Raw genomic sequence first — 7,957 nt, forward strand, 5'->3', positions numbered from 1 at the left:
TTTCAAAAGGAAAAATACTCAATAATTAAATAATCAGTGGCGTAACTATAGGGTGGCGTGGGTGGCAAATTGCCACGGGCCCCCGGAAGGATATACATTTTTACATTGTACATAAATTTTATTTCACTTGAAACCTATATTTTATATTTTTTAAGTTCAAAGTCGGAGTTAATTATTCAACCAAGCTTGCATCGAACTTACATTCGGCGGAATATTTAGTTAGTTAAAACCAAAGGAGTCGCCGCCGCACAGCAAAAGTATTGTGTTTTATCTTTTATGCGATAGGATAAAGGATTTTTTTAGCGAAAGGCCGTGATGGATCTGTATTGGAAAATCTTTAGTTTATATGATATATCAAGAATGAATTAATAAATTTATTATTGTATATAAAAAAATTATACTTTATCGACTTTTAAGATAAAAATCGAACACCCATCTTTTCTCAATATCAGTAGCGTGCCTTTGCGGGGCCTCGTATCAAAATTTGTTTTGGGGCCCCCTTAAGAAAAAATTTGTTATCACAAAATATAAAAATACATAAATTTAAAAGAATAGTTATTTATCATTCTAATTATTTTTCTATCTAATTTTCTATAATTCTCCGAGCTTTTCATCAAGATAAAAATATTCTCCCCTTATCTTTTTTCGAAAAACTAAATTATTAACTGATCTTTAGATCTTCTAAAGTTTCTAGGAACAATAGTGACAAGTCTGGTAGACATTTCTGTCCTAAAGATTTTACGTATTTTTTTTAGTTTTAATTTTGAATATCGTCGTGTTCGTGAAGCACACACAAAGTTTTAAAATCTTTCTCAAATATTTTGCAGAAGAAATACATTTTTTTGAAGCTTTAGCTTACAAGTTGAAGTTGAATACCTCTTGATAACAGAAGGAAATGCTAATTACGTCCAAGTAATTTAATTTTTTATAAAACACTGTTTTGCTTTAGATTTTTCATCAATCTGCTTACACTCGTTGGGCTCCCCTGGCCCGGGGCCCCGTATTTTTGATACAGCTCCTTCTCAATATTCAAAGAATACATTACTGTTATAGTTATGTATTAATATTAAATATTAATCATCTTTGGGCTTTGAGAATTCATATTCGAAATACTGAAAGTTTGTTCAAAGTGAATATATTTTATCGAGTATTGGAATTATTATTAAACAAATTAAATCTTGTTTCTTCCGATGAATTAATATATTCCAAATTTCAGTATTTTGCTACAATAGAAGTTTTCAATGATACTGATCAATTAAATAAAAGCTCTATAATTTGTTTAAATAAAAAAGACATCAAAAATTCAGAATAAACAAATTTTAAAATTATTATTTTTTAGATCAACACCATAAAAAAACTTTTGTTTAGATTCTGAACCATTTGCTAGGAAATAGGAAATTCTTCTGAATAGACACTTTTACGCAACTGAAAGCAGTAAGTATAGATTTTATTTACTAAATAGCTTATTGAAGTTAACATTTTATTTTTATTTTATTTTGAATATATGCAGGGTTTAACTATTGTTTCTTCAAGAAAAAGCTAGATGACAAATGTCTTCATCTTCGTTAAAAAAATCGTTCAAAGGGTATGGAAAGGATTGGATTGCCGAGAAAATGAATTCTTTTTAATACTGTTTCAATCAGAGGTATTATTAACTTCCCGAAGGAGAAGTAAATCAACGTTTTCTCAAAAACGGCTGGACCGATTTAAAAAATTTAAAAGCCATTCGATGTATCTCGATGAGGACTAGCGTTTCTGAGTGTTGTGCTACGATCGGCCGGGCCATTTCTTTGTAAATCGCAGAAAAAAAAATCGTCCACGTTTTAGCCCGCAATTCTGAATCGATTTTGAAAATTCAAAAACCGTTCGATAGATATTAGTTATGAATCGTGCTGATTAGTTTTTGGTAAAGATCGGCCGGGCCGTTTTCTTGTAATAAAGTTAAAAAAAACGACGATCTTTATGATTTTTTTTTGACGGTAGATATTATAGTCTTGTAGATCATACTAAAATATTACGGACCTACGACAAGTCGTTTAATTTTAAAAATTCTTCAAAGTTTGCAAAAATTAGTATACTTTTGGCATTTGTCAAAATTAGACCTTTGATCGACGTTTTCTCAAAAACGCCTGAACCGTTTTCAGAAATTTAAAAGCTTTTAGAGAATACATCAAATTAAGGTGTTCGTTCTTTTTCAATTATGTATAAAAAATCCATTCGGAATACTTTTAATTACTCATAAATAATTTATATTTTATTGATTAAGTCGATTATTTACACATATCGGGAAGTTTATGTAACTTGCATCAAGGCAAAATACCAATAGCAACCAGTTAAATCATAAATTTTCATAAACACAGTAAAAAAAGAAATTGTTAATCGAAGATTATGTAATAAATAAATTTAAGAAAGTGGTATTTGTTTTAAATTTTTATTAAAAAAATACGTTTTTTAATTTCCATTTATTCTAACGTTGAAAATATTCACCAATATTTCATTTTTGATTTTCAAGAAAAATTAAGTTTTATGTATTTTTTGCTATTTTTATATAATTACAAGTAAATTATAATAATGCCGTTAAATCAATACTTTACTTTTCTACCTTTTGTGTAATTTTATAATTTAACCCGGTGCCAATGACGCTGGGTCATAATGACCCGAGACGTTTTTTAACGAACATATATTTTGTTTACCCGGGTTATGTGGTTTAAGCGTTTGAGTAGCTGAAGCGATGCCTCCCCGCTACCCGCCCCGATGGTTCGCTCAGTGCGACGCCGCCCGCGCAACGAGCAACTCGTGCGTCAAGTCCAATCGGGTATGTTTGACCCAGCGTCATTGTAAATGTAATATTTTCGTGACATACTTTTATTTTCTATTTAGTGATTATAGTGACATATTATGTGACCAATTTAGAAATATATAGCGGAAAGCAGCCAAGTGGCCCATACTCACTCAGCAACAAACCTTTTGACGTTGTAAATCGCGTCGTCTTGCCCGTTTCTAAAAGCCATCGTAACATAACATTCGACAATTGGTTCACGAGTTATGAATTAGTATCTCACCTCCTAACGGAACATAAACTTACAGCAGTTGGAACCTTACGCAAAAACAAACGGCAGATTCCACCTCAATTCATTACAACACGTGGAAAATGTCCAGGATCATCTACCTTTGGACATCAAAAGGACATAACTCTAGTCTCCTACATTCCAAAGAAAAATAAAGTTGTCTTATTGATGTCCAGTCTACATCATGACGAAAAAATTGATGAGTCTACAGGTGACAAAAGGAAACCAGACATCATATCCTTTTACAATCACACCAAGAGTGGAGTGGATGTAGTGGACAATCTTCTGCGTCATACAACGTGAGTAGAAACACAAAACGATGGCCATTACTATCTTTTTTGCAATGCTAAATATATCGGAAATAAACGCAAACATAATATACCGGGCTAATAATGATGATACACGCATGAAAAGAAGACATTTCCTAAAAAATCTGGGACTCGCCATGGTGCAGGAACATTTACAAGTGCGACGAGCTCGAGTGAATTTACCACGTCAACTGCGCAAAGAATCGCACAATTCACAGGTGAAACCACAGATGAACCACCTCGAAAGATTCTAGGCGTTCGCAAGAGATGCCAAATATGTCCGTCCAAAAAAGATAAGAAGACAAGTCATACCTGTCATGAATGTCAAATTTATATATGCCCTGATCATTTTATTACCTACTGCAATAATTGTAGTAGTTCGATGTCAGTAAATGAGGAAATAGAAGACTGATTGGCATTTAAATTAAAAATAACTTAATTTGATCTCTTTTTTAGTATTATAAGATGTTTGTTACCAATGAGTATTAACATTACTTAAACCAAAACTTATAATTAACATATGTTGTTTGTTCAAAGTTGATTTGCATGTCTTGTAAGTATGTCAATAAAAGTTACAAATTTTATTATTATATATTAGTTTTATTTATTTATTTTTATGCAGAAAATACCTTTATTTAGTAAACATTAATTACAATTTAGTAAAAGTATATATTTTTTATTATAAATCCTCAATAAAACGTCGGGTCAAAATGACCCAACGTCATCGTTCTTGCAATTTTTTTCGCGTCATTGGCGCCGGGTTAAAGCCATAAAATATAAATTAGTCGAAGTTGGTTTGCTTGTGATAAAATTTATTAAAAATTGGTTTAGCCAGTAGTAAAATAGCGTGTATATGACTATTAACGTTTATCAAACAAAATTAGATAAATTAAAAATTGAGTACCACGATGGGGCCCCATCGGAAGACTTTGCCGCGGGCCCCGGAGGGTCTAGTTACGCCACTGTAAATAATAGTATTGTTTTGTGACGAAAGTATTCATTTACGCCGCGGCATCCGCGTGGAACAATCAAATGACAAAGCTGCCGCCGCTACAATCGTAAGTCACTTATTTTAGAAGTATCGGCATTCGAAATTAATATCTTAAATATAATAATTTCAATAGAAATACTCAATGACCATAAGTTAGTATTTATTAAAATAATTAAAACGATGATTAAAGTAATATTTATTTTTTAAAAAAAGTATCGGCTTCAGAAATTAGAATCGGAAATAATATAATTTTAATTAAAAAACTTAACGATTATAAAGTAGTATTTATTTAGAAAAAAAAGTATCGGCTTTAAAAATTAGAATCGGAAGTCGAATGTCTTAATAAATTATGCACCTAAAGTTGGTTGTGTGACAATTTCGCAGACAAGATTTTTCCATAAAATATACAAAAACTTATTATCGTTGATAAACATATGTTCTCGGAAGTAACAGAAATTATATTATGGACATACAGTAATCTTAAACTCTAATGCTTTATATAATTCTATATATTATATATATATATATATATATATATATATATATATATATATATATTATATATTATTTATTGTTTATTTATTGTGGCTTCGAACTGGGGGCATCATATTCTTTAACAAAAACCATATCGCACTCGACTTATCGCCTGTTTCGTTCGTTATCTATGAAGAGCGGAGAATGAGTGGTGTGTTCATAAAATGCTTCTCTGGCTTCTCCGGTTTTGACATGCTCAACTATTCTCACGTCAGGGGTCACCAATGTAGCGAAGTACGTCTTCTTCTCTTTCTTGAATCCACTGTGAGTTTGGGCAGGCAAGTGAAGGGCCTAGTATTGCTGCGCTGTGGTTTTATACCACAGGATAACGGTGCATGACAGGGACGCGCAATCTGACGTAGTACGCCAGGGCTGTGCAACCTTATCCTATATATCTTCGAGACGGCTGGACCTGCCTTTTCCTAATCACCACTTTTCCTCATTATTACGAATCTTAAATAATGGAGTAATTCTTAAATACTCCACTAATACTCCAACGAATGTTATGAGTTCGCTTACAAACAAATTACCGATTTTTTTCAAGAACACATAGAAAAACACCATTAACTGTAATATCCCATTAAAAAGTCAGAATGATTTGAATATCGGTATCAACAACTTCACAAATACACTAATTGCAGCTGTTAAATATCCTATTCTAAATCACAATCACAGTCACTCTGGGCCCATAGATATTAGAAAAAATCATTGCGCAGAAAAAGAAATTAAGAAGAATTTGACAAATAACTAGATCACAGGAAGTTAAAAGAAAATTTAACAGGGCGTGCAGGGGCCTGAAAAATGATTATTTTGAAAACTACTTACATAATCTTTATGCAAGTAGTGAAACAAAATATTCGCTTTGGAAAGCAACCAAAAATTAAAATGACCAACTGTACCAATTCCTCCATTAAGATATGGAGACGGTTCACGGGCAAGGAGTCCAGAAAAAAAACTGATGCATTCGCCGAACACCTGCGCCTCACATTTCAGCCATTTTCACGTAAATGCAACTCTAATGATGAACAATTCATTTATGATTTTCTTCAGGACTCACCGTCTCATATTGTTAATCGTTTTACTGCGGCTGAAGTAACTTAAGAAATTGCAAAAGCAAATTCTATAAAATCACCTGGACCAGACCAGAACGTTAAAAGAACTTCAAAGAAAAGCTATTAGAATGCTCACAATAATATATAACTCTATACTGAGAATAAAAACTTTTCCAAACAAGAACAAAGTTTTATTCCGAATCATCATTTTGGGTTTCTAGACAAGCATTCAACAATTGAGCAAATTCACAGGATAATAAACGTAATTAACAATGCACTACATAAAAAATAGTACTGTTCTGCGGCGTTTTTGGATCTCAAGCAGGCATTTGACAATGTATGATATACCGGACTAATGTATAAAGTTAAAAGATGTTTACCAAATTCTTTATTCCTATTAATAAAATCCTATGTATAAAATAGAAAAATTTTTACAGCTGATTTTCCAAGTTCAAGTGACACGAGTGTAGCCACATTTGCTGATGATACGTGCATTATCGCCACAAACAAAGATCCAACTGCAGCTTCCAGCAGTCTTCAGCACCATCTCAGCTTAGCTGAGAAATGGTTTTCATTGTGAAGGATAGAAGTAAATAGCACAAAATCAGTTCATATCACTCTCACGCTTCGCGTCCTAACTTGCCTCGCAGTTGTACTCAACGATGCAATTATTCCGCCCAAAGAATCAATAAAGTATCTGGCTTTCACTTAGACAGGAAACTAAACTGGAAAATACACATACAAAAGACAACAAATAGATCTAATCTTCAAAAATTATTATTGGTTCGTAAACAGAAAATCAGAATTATCAACTTACAACCAATTACTTATATAGAAGGCGGTGATCAAACCCGTGTGGACCTACGGATTACAACTTTGGGGTTGTAATCCGTATATAAATATAAATATAAATATCGATTGAAATGACATATGTAGTTGGTAGTAGGGTTTAGGTATGGGTGGGGGACCGATGTTGGTAGATCCACAATCCAGATTAGTGGTAACTACAGTAGATTCTTTATCCACTAAGGTGATAAGTCCGTCCAACCCTTTCCTGGTGCCTTGGGTCGAGCAGTAGGAGTAATTTTGAGTTTCTGGTTTGATAATAGATCTCTTCAGAATAGTGGGCCCTTTTAGTAAGATATTAGCTGAAAGAGATAGACTTCTGGTTTCCAATATAAAATTCACTTGTAGTATTATATACTTTATTTATTTCTTCTTTTTATTATTTAACAGACATAATTTTCACGTAAGATATTCTAAGACTACTCTAGTTTACAATGCTAATTTTGATTCTATATATTACGTATTGGACGTGACAAATTCCCGGAATGGCGTGCATCCGCGTTCATGCGAAGATCTTGGACTTTGATTAACATTGAACAATAGATTTATATTTTTTATTAAAAACACGTACAATCATGTTATTACAGAACACGCCACCCCTAAAGAATATTGTTAGTCTTCTTTTTTTATTTATTTTTCATAGCAAGCTATACAAAGTACATTCAGCTACATTTGTTACAGTTATATATTATTTGTCTGCGTGAGAAGGATCGCTATCCTGCGATAGCGCCTTCCTAGAAGTTATGTATATTCTGTAGTAAATCATTGCAGATTCTTTTTTTGAGACGCTTTGGTGGTAAAGGCTTGAGCAGATCTATTGTTAGTCTTCTAACAATTGAAAAGAAAAAAAGAAATTACAATTTATTTGGGGTTCCTCCCCTCTAAAACAATTTATCGTCCTCGATAAATGAAAAATAATAATAATAGTTTGTTATAAAAATATAATAGTAATACTGACATAATGCATAATTTAATGCTGCTACTTTTATTTCATGATAGTTATTCTCAACTATCTTACATTTTTTTCTATAATTTGAAAATTATTTGTGATGTAATTATTTTAATGTATAACTTCTACTAAATTATAAAAATTTAAAATTTCTAATTTCTAAATTTTCAATTTCTAAAAATTATAATTCTAATTCTAATAAAGATAAT

At 32.0% G+C, this 7,957-nt stretch overlaps 1 pseudogene; it reads left to right on the top strand.

Annotated features, from left to right (window-relative positions):
* Positions 1 to 2,754: 2,754 nt before the first annotated feature.
* On the top strand, positions 2,755 to 3,630 carry LOC113367444 (annotated as a pseudogene).
* The last annotated feature ends 4,327 nt before the right edge of the window (positions 3,631 to 7,957 follow it).

Source organism: Ctenocephalides felis, unplaced genomic scaffold (genome assembly GCF_003426905.1).
Source record: "Ctenocephalides felis isolate EL2017-DRISC unplaced genomic scaffold, ASM342690v1 CF-g0.4_SCAFFOLD_00704, whole genome shotgun sequence".
NCBI classification, from domain to species: domain Eukaryota; kingdom Metazoa; phylum Arthropoda; class Insecta; order Siphonaptera; family Pulicidae; genus Ctenocephalides; species Ctenocephalides felis.